At 44.1% G+C, this 14,135-nt stretch overlaps 1 protein-coding gene across 2 annotated transcripts in view; it reads right to left on the bottom strand.

The window, feature by feature from the left end:
* HIPK2 (homeodomain interacting protein kinase 2) overlaps positions 1-14,135 on the bottom strand; it is a 187,589-nt gene that overhangs the window by 159,847 nt on the left and 13,607 nt on the right. The window lies entirely within an intron of this gene.

The raw sequence follows: 14,135 nt of genomic DNA, 5'->3' as shown, positions 1-14,135 counted from the left end.
CCCTAAGCTCGTCTCAAAGGAAAACCCCTGGCCGCTGAGGCCCAGGCATTCCCCCTGAGCACCCACCAGCTCACTGCTCAGTCAGGAGAAGCCGCCCCTTCCTCCCGCCACACCCCCCACACAGTTAGAGTCCAGTCTGCTGGAGTGAAGGGGGCAGGGCAAGAGGCGGGCACCATCCCAACATAAAGCATCTCCGCACGACGCCCCTCCTCTGACTCAGGGTTTAGAAAAATCACAAGACGTGATGAGCCATTTGCTTCTCTGTGAAACCAAAATGACAGCTAAGTGGAGTTGGAGAAAGGAGCAAGTTTTAAATTATATGGGGCCCTGAGCCAAAGCCAGGGGTGAGACAACGACGAGAATCATTTGTCCGGGGCTGGCCAACACAGTCATGGGGACCCATGCCTGTTCGGTGTGAAACTGCATCTGAGAACTCCCGGCTGTGGTTTCAGTTTAGGTTCTGAAACCTCCCACGTGCACGCTCCCCAAGCCAGCATCCGCTGGCCACACGTTCCACGCCGCGGACGTCAGGGCAGAGGGGTGGGGCGGGGGGCTGGGCTGCAGGAGCTCTTCCTGGGCGTCTGCACACAGCGAATCTAGTGCAAAACACTCCAGGCACGACGTTCCTGCCTTCAGAGCAGGTGGTCTAACCTGGACATCCTCGACTTCCTAGTGCTGGGACTACGGGTCCCTCAGGGCAGGGCAGGGGTCGGCACACACAACGTGAAAGCAACTTCCCGGCCCACCTGGACCCACAGACCCAGCTTCCCCCTCCTCTCCTGTTTGTTCACCTGCCCCGCCTCTCTACTGAGTACTGGACAGTCCAAGATGATCTGAGCTCCGAGAAGAAGCCCTGTATTAAGCATCTTTTCAGTCAAGCATCTAGAAATGTCTGTGTATTACTTCAGCAAAAACCAAAACCTGGACTTCGACAGAAGTGCTAAAGGAAAACTGTCACAACTGTCATGGTCCCAAAATCAGTGCTGGGAAGTTCCTCTGCGATCATCCAATCGAGCCAACTCACTGTACAGGTATGATCTCCAGGTAGTATGACAAACATAGACGGAAAAAAAACTCTCTCCTCACCCAGACTCCTTAACACAGTGCTGCTTTTCACAATCAACACACAAATCACTGCCTGAACTTATCAAATGCGATCGTAAAGGACAGAAAATCATTCACCAGCACATGGACCCAGAAAGGCACTTTGGTTCACAGCCTACACATCTGAGTTACAAGAAAAGAGAGGGTTATCTATAAATCCAGGCAGCATGGAGCAGAGAAAAACAGGCTTTAGTGCTACAGAGCCTGGTTTGAATACCAGTTTTGACTCGTATGAGATGAAAGATCTTGGACCAGGTAATTAACCTCCTTACGCCTCAGTTTGCCCACCCGTAAAACAGGGAGCATGAGACCCGCCTCACATTATGTTGAGAAAGACCTGCTGACGGCCATGATTCTAATAATGACGCTTCCTGAGCACTGACGACGTATTCATGATGCCTCCCAAACGGTCTGTGGGGTAAGATGCCACCTCTCCCCATTTTTGAGTGAGCAAACTTAGGCTTAGAGCCTAGAGCTAGACTTCTTTTTTTTTTATTATTATTATTTTTTGGGGGGTACACCAGGTTCAATCATCTGTTTTTATACACATATCCCCGTATTCCCTCCCTTCCTTGACTCCCCCCCCTCGAGTCCCCCCCACCCTCCCCGCCCCAGTCCTCTAAGGCATCTTCCATCCTCGAGTTGGACTCCCTTTGTTATATAACAACGTCCCACTGACTTTTTTACAGTTGGTAGTATATATATGTCTGTGCTACTCTCTTGCTTCATCTGTTTCCCCTTCACCCCCCGCCCCCTGCTAACTCACATATACGGAATCTAAAAAGAGCTAGACTTCTGATGGCAAAGCCACGCCCCTAACCATTTCATGGCAGGCCTGGTACACAGTGGGAGCTCCACCAATGCTCGTTCCTTCTGCCTCCCAGCCCTGCTCTCTTCCGTGGTACTGAACACACTGTATCACAACCCGGGCTGCGCTGCTGGCCACCACCCATCACATCTGCACGAGGGTGAAAGATCATCAAACGTCATTTAGAATAAATGTCACCTCTGTCAGGACACAAGCATTATCTCACGTGACACCTGCCCAAACCCTCCCTCCCGCACAACCTCTTACTCACTACAGAACACTCCTGGCAGTTAGGGGTGGTGTCTCTGCCTCCTCCCCCTCTTCCGTACTGCCTGCCTCGGTCTCCCGGCTCGTTCCCACCCTCCATCTGCACACCTGAGACGACAGGATGGGACTGAACGGTCTGGCTTTCAACATCCCCACTCTTTGTAACTACTTAGCCTGTGTACAGATGACACTGTCCCTGCGTGAATGGTGGTTTCTTAGTTATAACCTCATGGTTTTAACTGTTAGGCTTCGTCCTTGGGAGTGGTTAAATAAAGACAGATATTAGCACAGTTTTCCACCCAATTATCCTATTTACAAAAATAGAATTCTCCTCTGTGAGTGTTTCAAATAGAGTTCTTAATTTCTACAGAAGATGTCAACCTTACCAGGTCGATTCCTAAAGACTCAGTCAGTGAGCTAGAATACAACATGGCAGGCAATGGAATACAACCTCAAACTATCTCTTCATATATATATATATATATTACAGTATACAGTATCTTACATACGTATACACACACTCATATACACACACACACCCCAGTTAAAAGAGGTAATGGTTGCAAAGACGGTCTGATGGACACGTAGACCAGCATCTCCACTGGTTGTTTTGGGCGCTGCATCACACCACACCAGTAGAAGGCTAGAATTCTGTTTGCTGAGTTGCATTCTGATGTTGTGCCTCGCGCTTCCAATGGGGACTGATGTGAGAGAGAGTCGCAAGAGCCCAGCTGTTCGTTTGCTGTGGGATGTTGGACGCCCCTGCTCATGATACCACTCAGCTCTTCCTAGGTGAAAGTCCACATGCAAAATTGAGTTTAAAAGAACAAAAAACTCTTTGCTTCTCTTGAGGACATGGTATGTCTTCCTTCTCTGGCTGCAGAATTACTGAAGTGACCATGTCTCTTTGATCCTATGAAGCTCAGAGACGACGTGAGGCCCAGCAATGCAGGGGTCTCACTGTCGGCATAACTGGGATTCTTTTTTCCTTCTGACGCTGAACTTCTATACTGATTTGCATTTTTCCTTCAATTCTTTTTTGTATCATATGGGTTATTATAGTCTATGTGTTTATACCATAAAGCGAATCATAATTTGTAGAACAAGATGAGATAAATAATTAACTGAACTCAACTGAAATAATTACCATAGTAAATATACCCACACTTAGGGAATGCTTTAGTTAAAAAAAAAAAAGACACAATCAGAACAAAACACTAAAAAAAATTAACATGTTGAAGAAGATGCTGTAAGTTGCCTTCCTAACAGCCATTTCCACCTTCTCCTCTGGCAGAGCCTGGATTTGGTTCAGACGTCACCTGCCCCCAACCCCCAACCCCCACACCTCCAACCACCTCCCACCTTCCCCCTTGTGACTCAGAATCCAATCCTGATGAGCCTAAGCGGACCACTGCCTGTGCCTGGGAGTCAGCGATCTGGGTGGAGCACACATCCAGCTCTGCCTGTAAGAAGGGAGAGGAGACAGCTGGGGGCCGAGGGGAAGGCTCCTCCTCTGAGGAGCGGTTTATCTGGATGGATGGACTCACAGACGGATGGATGGATGGGTGGATGGAAGAATTTCTGCTGGGCCAACCACACACACTAATTGTTACCGTCACCAAGTGGGAGGCACTAAACCACACCTGTTGGGAGATACGGGGATAAGTGAGACAGGACGAAGGGCTGGAGGAGGCAGACGCCCTAAGAACTGGGGCACTCCTGAGAACACTGCTCCAAGAGCAGCTCTCCAGGGCCTCCTCAGAACTGCCAGAGGCCTGAAGACTCATCTCTGATCAGCGCTTTCAGAAACTCTACACAAGCACCAAATTCCCTACCACTAACAGGTCAACAGCTCTTGCTCTTCCACAAGAGGAAACAGAGGAAAGGGACAGGGGAGGCCAGGAGAGCTTCGTACCCTGCCGGGAAGGACACGCTGTGCATGCTCTGGACCAGGTACAACCGCCCCCACGTTTACATCAACTGCTGTCAGGTCACCTACGTCATTGCCTTTTCCATCTTTTCCACACCAGACACACATAGGTACACACACACGCTCCGAAACATTCTAATATTTTAAATGTTCGCCAACCCATGCACACACCCACCCCTCCGGCACACTGATGTGTCTTCCTTTGGTTGGGTGGGGGCTGTGTCTTCTTCCTCGCTGTTGCCCTACATCCTCTGCCCCCAGGTGTCGGTTGCTTCCCACTCTGAGTCTTCGCCCCTCTTGTGGCCCGGAGGAGGCTGCACTGTCTTCCCGGAGACATCTGAGAGCTAGTGCATCACACAGCTTTTCTTCACTCCCCAGACGGCCTTGCACATAGCAAAACAAATGTTCCTGTGTATTCCAGTAACCCCGCTGCCAGACCCTCCCTGCCCTTCCCCTGGTGTGGAGTCTGTGCATGATTTTCTCACTTCCACACTCACCTCTCTCCCTTCTGCACCAAACCACGTCCTCCTCCCTTCTGAACTGCTGAAATGCCAAAAACCTTCCTGAAGGCACCCAAAGCTAACTCCTTGGGGTCAGGACCATTACACCCAGTAGCCCCTCAGTGCTCATACCTTTAGGCTTTTGTGTTGGAGGAAATGATTCTCCAAAGTCATCTTCTGCAAAGCAAATCCTATTTCTCATTAACCTGTATTTCCTCACAGCAGAAAAAAACAAAACAAAACAATAAACTCTGCCAAAGCACGTTGGGTACTGGCCACACCTGCTCAGCTGAAATGTGAGGGGTTTTTCCTTGCCAGACTTGCCAGGCTGCAAATTACTGAATTTACAACATTAGTCCAATGCCACTGCTACGGGCTAAATGTCTGAATATTTGACTTAATCACAAGGGGACGCAGGTGACAAGACAGCAGTGAGCACAGGTTTGTTCCCACAACCAGGAAGTCAACTCCAAATCCATGTCCCACAAAAGGGCATCTCCGTCTATGCTGGGAGAGCACAGGTGGGCCTCTGCCCCAAGGTTCCTCTGTCTCTCTTTAGGTGACCAAGAAAGGAAGGTGGTGTCTTCTGTTCCTGGCTGAATCACTTAACACAGGCGGCTCAAATGGTGCTGAAAGGTTGACTTCTGAGAGTGAAGTACTTGCAAATAACCGGCTGCCTTGATGGCACAGAGGGTAGCAAAGCAGACATTGGCACGCCCTGCGAGAAGCCTCTGGTCTAAGCTGAGTGGCAGGTAATAAAAGCCCAGGTTCCAAAGGAGCTCAGTTGAAGGGACTGGCTTGTCAGCTGAACTGGGAATCACAGAGAACCCAGAGCAACCACTTGGGGCTTCTCCACGTCATGCTGAAAGCAGCCCCGACTCTCTCTCTCAGATGGAGAACGGTAAGTGCAGGAGGGGCAAGGGGAGAGCTCACTGGACAGAGACACCCGGTGTCATGAGTGATGGAGCAAATTCCGACCTGGGACCATGCAGACAGAAGGGTATCTCTCAGCTCAGCATTCGGTTTTCCCAGCGAGATACAAAAACCCTTGTGCATCACAGCAGCTAGCCTGCTTTAAAAAAATTTTTTTAGGTTGAGCCCAATAGGGAAAGTGCAAAAGTAGAGCTTATCTATGACTCTTAGCACTTCTGAAAATGACCACTTTGAGGGTGGAAGGATGGCGTGCGTGTTGGTGCACGTGGGCATGCACGCACAGGCAGGCATGAACACACACACACACACACACACACACACACACACACACACACGGCCCCCAGCCACCCACCCCAATCTAGCACAGTCCAGGCAGTTAAAAAGGTGAAACTGTTGCTTTAATTGTGTCAATCGTGGGATGGGGAAGGTGCCAGGCGAGAAGCCATTTAAAGCAGATTGCCCCATTTAGGGAGATACGATTCTTGGAAACGAAGACGGGCACTTTTCCTGGACTAAAGGTTGCACTGAATAACCAAGGAGCAGGAGGGCAGCAGCCCAGGCTGCTGTGCTTCAACCCGACTTCAGAGGCGGGCGCCACGCCGGAGCCAGACGGGGCGGCACGGACAGCAGAGGGGAAACGCTCGGGGCCGGGCTCCCTGCTCTAGTTCAGGGTCGTGTCCTGGTTACCCCTGCGTCTACACCCTTAGAGTGGGGGAAAGCTGTGGGTCAGGCCTGAACTGAGGGCCGGAAAGAGGACACGGCACACCAGGCCCTGTCCTTTCATTTCGGAACCATTTTAAGAGCAATAGTTACTTAATCTCAGTCTCTTACGGTAGAAGGAGCGTGAACAAGAGGTGCTCAGTGTTGGCACCTGGCTTTGGGTGAAGGAAATGCCCAACTGAAGCTTCATTTGTGCTGGCGGACAAGAGAACCAGGGCCTTGGGACCTTTCGGTGGAGGTCATGAGAAGAACTGGACCCACACACTTCAGATACGTTCCCTCCTATCAGGACTGACACCTTCTCTCTCAGAAGGAATTTTAAAGGTCACCTAGCCTAACTGTCCCGCTTACGCTGGGTCCTACTCTCCAGCAGTCCCATCAAAAGGCTCTCATCTCCAACACCTCCAGTACGAAAGGCGTTTCTGATCCCTGGGGCTGACCATTTGTAGAGAGATTTCAGCATTAAAACGTTCTTCCTGACAGTTTGATTAAGTCTGCTCCCTGCGGTGCCTCAAACCGTTGGTTCCAGGTGGGTCCACAGCTACCTTTTTTGAACCTTTCTGCCCTTCAGATACTGCTTCTATCTCGTACAGTTCAATTCTCAATTAGTGCCTTTTAGACAAATGTTTTCTTACAGCAAATGCAGATACTTTAGAACCTTATTCTACCATCCCTGTTTCTCAGGTTCAGATGCTTTAGGGAAATCTATCTAAATGAAGGAATCAGTGAATTAATCAATCTCTTTCTCCTATCCTCAACCCAAACATGCCTAATAACATAAGGGTAATAATCTTGTTAAAAGTCACATCTTTTGAACAAAATTGGGGCCATATAAAATCCAGTACTGTCAGCCTCTAAATCCCTGACCAGTGATCAAAAGTCTCCTGCAAACACATCCACACACACACACACACACACACACACACACACACACGCAATCCCTCTCTCTCACCTATTTCTATAATTAAAATATCTTTCTTCATACACTGACATTAAAGAGAAATAATTTCTTATTGAATCTTATTCTTCTGACAATTATTTCCACTTTCCTACAAAATATATGTATTTCAGCTATGCCATTTTTTTCAAAATTTTTATTATACTTTATTTCTTACAGCAGTTTTAGGTTCACAGCAAAATTGAGCAGAAGGCATAGAAATTTCCCATATATCCCCTGCTCCCACACATGCAGTGGCCATGAGCTCTTTAATGTTCTCTAAGGCTAGCTTGAGACCATGACCTTAACTAGTACCACTTTTTTTCTGTTGTTAAATGTGATGTGTCTACACAACCACCTTATAAAAGAAATTCTGGAACACAGTCCTTGGTAAACTTAGGACTTCTTAAATATACCCAAGCTGACCTATCTCATTCAAAACTCCCTGTTCCCAGGCTCAGAACACCTTTACCTAATTTCTCAGGTTTATCTTCTGTATCTTACCAAGGAGTCTCCAACAACAATAGAATCTAGGGCTGAAAATCATTCTCTTGCAAAGATAACGAGTCTCCTAGACATACGTGCCAGCGACTCTCGGTCATTCACTCTAATGTAAGAGAAGGTAGCTTTGGCCGTCACAAACCACGCATCACACAAAATTGTTTTCACAGGGCTGTTGGATGTAACACATGACTTTCTTTCCTATATGAAAAAAAAAACCACCCTCTAATTATGTTCTGCCTAGAGTAAAATAATTAATTTATGTGTGCTAAACCACACTGTAATTTTAAAAAGTAGAGGTGGCCTAGAAATATAATAGATCCAATCATTCATTCAATAAGCATCTAGTAACACCAAATATTTGCTAGGCACTATTCAGGCATTGGGGATTTAGAACTGAAAGCCCACTTCCTGCCCGCATGAGGCCTCACTCAAGTGGGTGGCAAAAGGAAACTAAATACATATAGAAATTGGCAAATTGAAGCCACAATGAGACAACACTTCACACCCACAAGAATAGTTATGATTAAAAAAAAGACAGACACGGGCTACAACATGGTAGAACTTGAAAACATTACACTAAATGAAAGAAGCCAGTTGCGGAAGTCCATCCATGCATTGTATGATTTCATTTATATGAAATTCTGTAACAAAAAGTATTAATAAATCAGTGGTCTCCAGGAAATGAGGGGAGGATGGAACTGGGGAATAACTACTAAGGGGCACAGTTTCTTTCTGGGGTGAAGAAAATGTTGTAAGATTAGATAGAGGTGATGACTGCACAACTCTGTGTATATCCTAAAAACCACTGAATGTACCCTTTAAATGGCGAATTACAGCTCAATAAGGCTGCTAAAAATACATATGGAAATCAATAGTTTTCATACATGCAAACAACCACCAATTAGAAGGCAATGAAATACTATTTACAAGCATAAACTTAATATATATGTAAACTATATACAGCAAACTTTAAACATCACTAAAGTACACACAAAAAAAGAACACATAGAAAGAACACATGATCTTAGATAAGAGTCAATACCTTGTAAAGATGTTAATTCCCTCTGAGCAATTTATAAAATTAATGCGATCCTAATGGAAATACCAACAGATTTCTTCTGAAATCAAGACACGTTGATTCCAAAGTTCATATGGAAAAACAAACAAAGGGGAATAGCCAGGAAAACTCTGAAAAGAAAGAGCAATAAGAGAGAACTAGTCCTTTCAGATATTAAAAGACAATATAAACCTCAATAATTAACAACAGATCGACCAATGGAAAAATATAGAGTCGAGAAATAGACCCCCGAGCCTACAGGAATTTAATAAATGATAAAGTAGACATTATGATACAGAGGAAAAAATATAAAATTTTTAATAAATGGTGTTTGGACAATTGAATATTGGAAAAATATAAAGTTGGCACCAAAATCTCAGAACATACCCTAGTATAAATACCAAATGAATCAAGATGTAAATGGAAAAATAAAATTACAGAAGTACCAGAGGGAACTTAAAGCCTGAAACAGGAAATGTCTTTCTAACTCTGACTCAAAATATAGAAGCCATAAACAAAAAGGTAAAAGTGATCACATAAAATTAAAAAGACTTCTGAAGGGCAAAAGACACCACCATCGGGCAAAAGACACCACCATCAGTGAATCAAAACATACATGACCAACTGGGAAAAATATTTGCAATTCATATCACAAACAATATATAAAGAGCTCTTAGAAACAAAGAAGAAAAAAGACCAACAACAAAGTAGGAAAATGTATAAAGTTCGAAACAGCATAAAATAAATATCAAATGACATTTAAACAAATGAAAAGATGCTCAACCTCACTTATAATAAAAGAAATAGAAGTTTCTACTACACTGAAATACCATTTCTCACCTACCAGCAAAAATCAAAAAGTTTGATGACAGATTCTGTGGGCTGTGCTCTCGGGAAATAGGCACATTCATATACCGCTTGTTCTAGTGAAACATGGCACAAATCCTAACTGCAGGAATTTGTCAATATCTTTTAAAAGTTACAGGTGTATTTACCCTTTGACCATACAATCCCACTTACAGGATTCTATCCTACAGCCTCACCTGCATGAGTATGAAATGACATGTTTATAAGGTGACACACTACAGATGATTTGTAAATAGCAGAGCACTGGATACATTCCAAGATTATGTTAATGTTCCATAAACCTGATATGCCAACAAAATAGGTACTTTATGGCTATAAAAAAGCCTGAGGATAATCTCTATGTACTAATATAGAGAGAGCTCCAGAAGATATTGTTAAGAGAAAAAGTTAAGATGTAGAACAATATATACGGTATGTTACCTTTTGTATAAATGAATGAGTGTACACACACACACACACACACAATTTGAATCTGCAAAACGAAAGACTCAAAGGGTCAAGCAAGACCCTCATGAAAATGGCTATCTACGAGGGAACAAAGTAAAGACTTCATTGTGTGTATCTTTCTATATGGTTTATTTTACCTTTCAAACAAAAAGAAATGTAGAAAGAATAACTTAAATTCCCATATACCTGTCATATACATTTAACATTGGTATCGTTTTGACCTTTCAGTCATGTAAATGCATTACCTCTCTCAAAAAAAGCTAAATTAAAAATTTTCTTAAACTGAAAACAAGGTGAAAGATATGAACCTAACCATATGTCAAACTGGTGACACAGTCACTCTGAGGAAGAATTGATCTGTAGGGATTTTAGAACACACTTTTTAATTATACAGGTAACCCCTGAACAACATGGGTTTGACCTGTATGGGTCCATTTATACACTGATGTTTCTCAGTAAACATATTGGATTTTTTTTTTTGGAGATCTGCGACAATTTGAGAAATTTGCAGGTGAACTGTGTAGCTCTAGAAATATCAAAAATAATCAAGAAAAAGTAAGGTCAAGAATGCATAAAATATATGTAGATATACATGTAATATACAAAATGTGTGTTAATCAATTGTTTATGTTGTTGGAAGGCTTCCAGTCGACAGCAGGCTATTAATAATTAATAGTTTTGGGGAAGTCAGAAGTTCTATGAGAATTTTTGACTATGCAGGTGATGGGGGTGGGGGTTCATGTCCTAACCCCTGTGTTGTTCAGGGTCAACTGTATATCCTTAGTTGGACGCATGCTAAAGAGAAGACAAAAATTACAAAGATGTGTTAAAGTTTCTTTTGTAGTTTCAGCATTTGTAATAATAGAAACATTGTTTTGAAATTTTATTCTTATACTTATAGGTTATAGAAGAGAAAGGCATTACAATGATAAAATTGAGGAAAGTAAGTGAAACCACAGGGTAATTAAAACTAAACATGTATCTAAACTCTTAATTTTTAACAACATGTATTTTCTAGCTGTCTACTGAAATTCTCTAGAAAAAAGTCACCTCGGTAGCAATAACCACCCCTAATGCCCAGATCGTGGTCTCTAACACCACCGTCCAATACCACTGCAGACTCCAAGATGAGCCTGGGACATTTGTGCCATTCATCAGAACAGTTTTAAAAGATGGTGGAGGTCCTGCCAAGAGGTCATAGGAGCTAGCTGAAGGGGTCTCACTGCCTAAAGTGGTAACGAAAAGATTAATGTTCAAAGCATACCAAATCAGTAAAAATCCATGACTATACAATGATAAAAAAAGAAAAGGCAGAAAAAACTCATTTCTCACTATTTGAAATGGCTACCATGCAACTCCCTACTTTGAAAATTAATCATGAAAGGGTGAGTATTAGCAAAGATCCTGCCTTTCCAGTGAGAACTATTATTTCAGGGTAACCAGATGGCCTCAACTGAAGAGGAAAAGCTCTACTTTAAGAAATGAAACAATGAGGAAGACATTATTTTACAAAACCTGATGAAACGTATGAGTTCAGGCAAGAATTATCATTTGGTGCTAAAACCATTCAGTAAATGGTCTGAATGCCAAAGTTATATCTCACAGATCACTTTTTGGTCTCAAGGGGGAAAGTGGAACTGGACAGTGAAGGGTCCGGGCTGCCATAACCATCATCCAGTGGTCAATCTGAGCTTCACTAATAGTGGGTCCCTGAACAGTGAAGTACCCAAAATCATGTCTGGGGTATTCTAGCCCAAAATGAACCTGAATCCATGGAACCCCTAGATACAGGAAACACAGATGAAGAATCAAGCTCAGCACCGCCCTGAGGAAGCAGCCCCACACATCTAGAAGGCGACAGCTTCTATGGGCAACTGGCCCATTTCTTTAGAGAGAGATTGTGCCAGGTTAGGAGATGAAAAGAAAGTAACCACCACATGCAGTGTGTGGTCCTTGATTAGATACTGATTTCAACAAACTGGCTTCAAAGGACATTTGGGGGCCAATAATGGAAATCTGAATATGGACAAGAAACTAAAGGAAATAAAGCTTACTGAAATAAAGGCTGGAAATTGTTCACTGAAAAAAAGCAGACTACAAAACAGTACTACCTAATTTTGGTGTGGAAAAAAAAAAAGGATATGTACATATATATGCACAGAAAAAGACCTACAAGGATAACAGTGGTAATCTCTGGAAACAGGAAAGAGAAAGGGTGTGTGTGTGTTTTGCTTGCCTTTATTTTGTAACTTTTTTTCTAAGACACAAGTAGTGTTTCTATAATACATTTCTTGAAAAAGTAAAAGCAGTTAAATAAGACTTTAAATTTCATCACTGCTAATCTACAGAAGCCCATCTAAGAAGTGATGTATGATCTTCCTAAAATATGCTAAATAGTCCGCCTGTTGAGAGCATACAGGAGTCTTGGGATGCTCTTCAATCTGGGACTTTGTTGCTTAGATGATTCTCTGACAATTAGATTTCTTCCCCAGACTATGGCAATGCTTTAGGAAAAAAACTAATACCAGTTAAGCTCTCAGAGGGATGGGGTGATGGTTTGAGAGAAGAAATGAAAGTCAGTTTTTAAAAGGGTACCAAAATGCCTTCTCAAGCACCACTTCACCTCTACTTCCCTGTGTGAAAACGTTACCAGCAAAGTTCAAAAAATCTTTAGGAGAAAAGGGAGACCAGCAGGACTAAACACAGCACTCAAAAGTCCCTGGGAGAAAGCCCTGGACTCGGTGTACCTGATGGCAGAATCACCCTGACAATAAAGACACATTCACACCCATTTACAAACTCACTCAGGATGACCTCTCCCTTTAATAACCACTCTCAAACTGAGAAGATATCCTAGAGACTCTAAAAGGGTGACTTTTCCAGGTTTCTATATTGTAGCTTCATACAAAGATCTGTACGAACAAAAGTAGGCTGTACAATCATGTGCTGATTTAACAAGTCTTGGGAAGTGTCTACAATGCCTGTGAAGGCGACAGGAGCAGAGAAGACAGAAACGACAGACTTGGTCCTATCCTCTGAGAGCCTACAGTCCGATGGGGGAGGCAGGTGGAAAACAAATACATCCAAACACATGGGCACCTGAACACTGTCAGGAAGGAAAAGAGAGGGGTGCCCTGAGATCAGAGGACGGGCATCTAATTTATAGGAGGAAGTGACATTTGGGCTGTGACTGCAGACTGAGTGGGTGCTGGCCAGGCAGAGGGCAGATGAGCATTCCAAGCAGGGAGATTGTGTGCAAAGGTGCAGAGGCAGGAAGGAGCAGGGGACAGTCACAAAGGAGACAAAGGGGAAGACTGACCTAAAGTGAGATTGCAGAAATCAGCAGGGGCCGTGCTGTCACCGTGTTACTCGGGATTTGGCATTTTACTCAAAGTGTGATGGGAAGCGGCTGGCTCTCTGAAGTGGGCGAGTGATTAGATCTAAGTTACGCTTAAAATCAACATGGAAATTGGCTGGAGGCTCAAGAATGGATGGGGGGCGGGAGGGGGGGGCAGGTCAGGAAGGCAGTGCAGATGAGACACAAAGCTGGGTTAGACTAGGCTACAAGGGTCCAAGCTGCAGCCTGAAGGCCAAATTCACCCCAAAGCCTGTTTGTGTAAATGAAGATTTACTGGAACACGGCCCCACCTACTCATTTATGTATGGTCTATAGCTGCTTTCACTACCACGGCAGAGCTGAATAGCTGTGACAGGGACCACCTGACCTGCAAAGCCTAAAATATCCACTATGTGGCCCTTTACAGAAAGTCTGCTAACCAATGGACTAGGGAATGGCAGTGGAGAGAGAAACACGTTCACCATATACAAAGTTCATCGTCGTTATTTGCGGATTCCGTATCTGCGATTCACCGCCTTGCTAAAATTTCTTCAAATTGGTAACTTCAAATCCAATCCTCAGCAGGTGCTTTCACAGTCCTCCCTGGGCACGCGGAAGCTGCCAGGAAAAACCTGGGCTGCGTGATGCCTGACGCCTGTGTTCCCAGCTGAGGTCAAACGAGGTCGTGCTCTGCCTTCTTGTTTCAGCTCTTATACTATAAGGA

This window comes from Hippopotamus amphibius, chromosome 4, assembly GCF_030028045.1.
Source record: "Hippopotamus amphibius kiboko isolate mHipAmp2 chromosome 4, mHipAmp2.hap2, whole genome shotgun sequence".
Classification (NCBI taxonomy): domain Eukaryota; kingdom Metazoa; phylum Chordata; class Mammalia; order Artiodactyla; family Hippopotamidae; genus Hippopotamus; species Hippopotamus amphibius.
The sequence above is the reverse complement of the archived record's forward strand: the minus strand, read 5'-3'. Positions and strand labels throughout refer to the sequence as shown.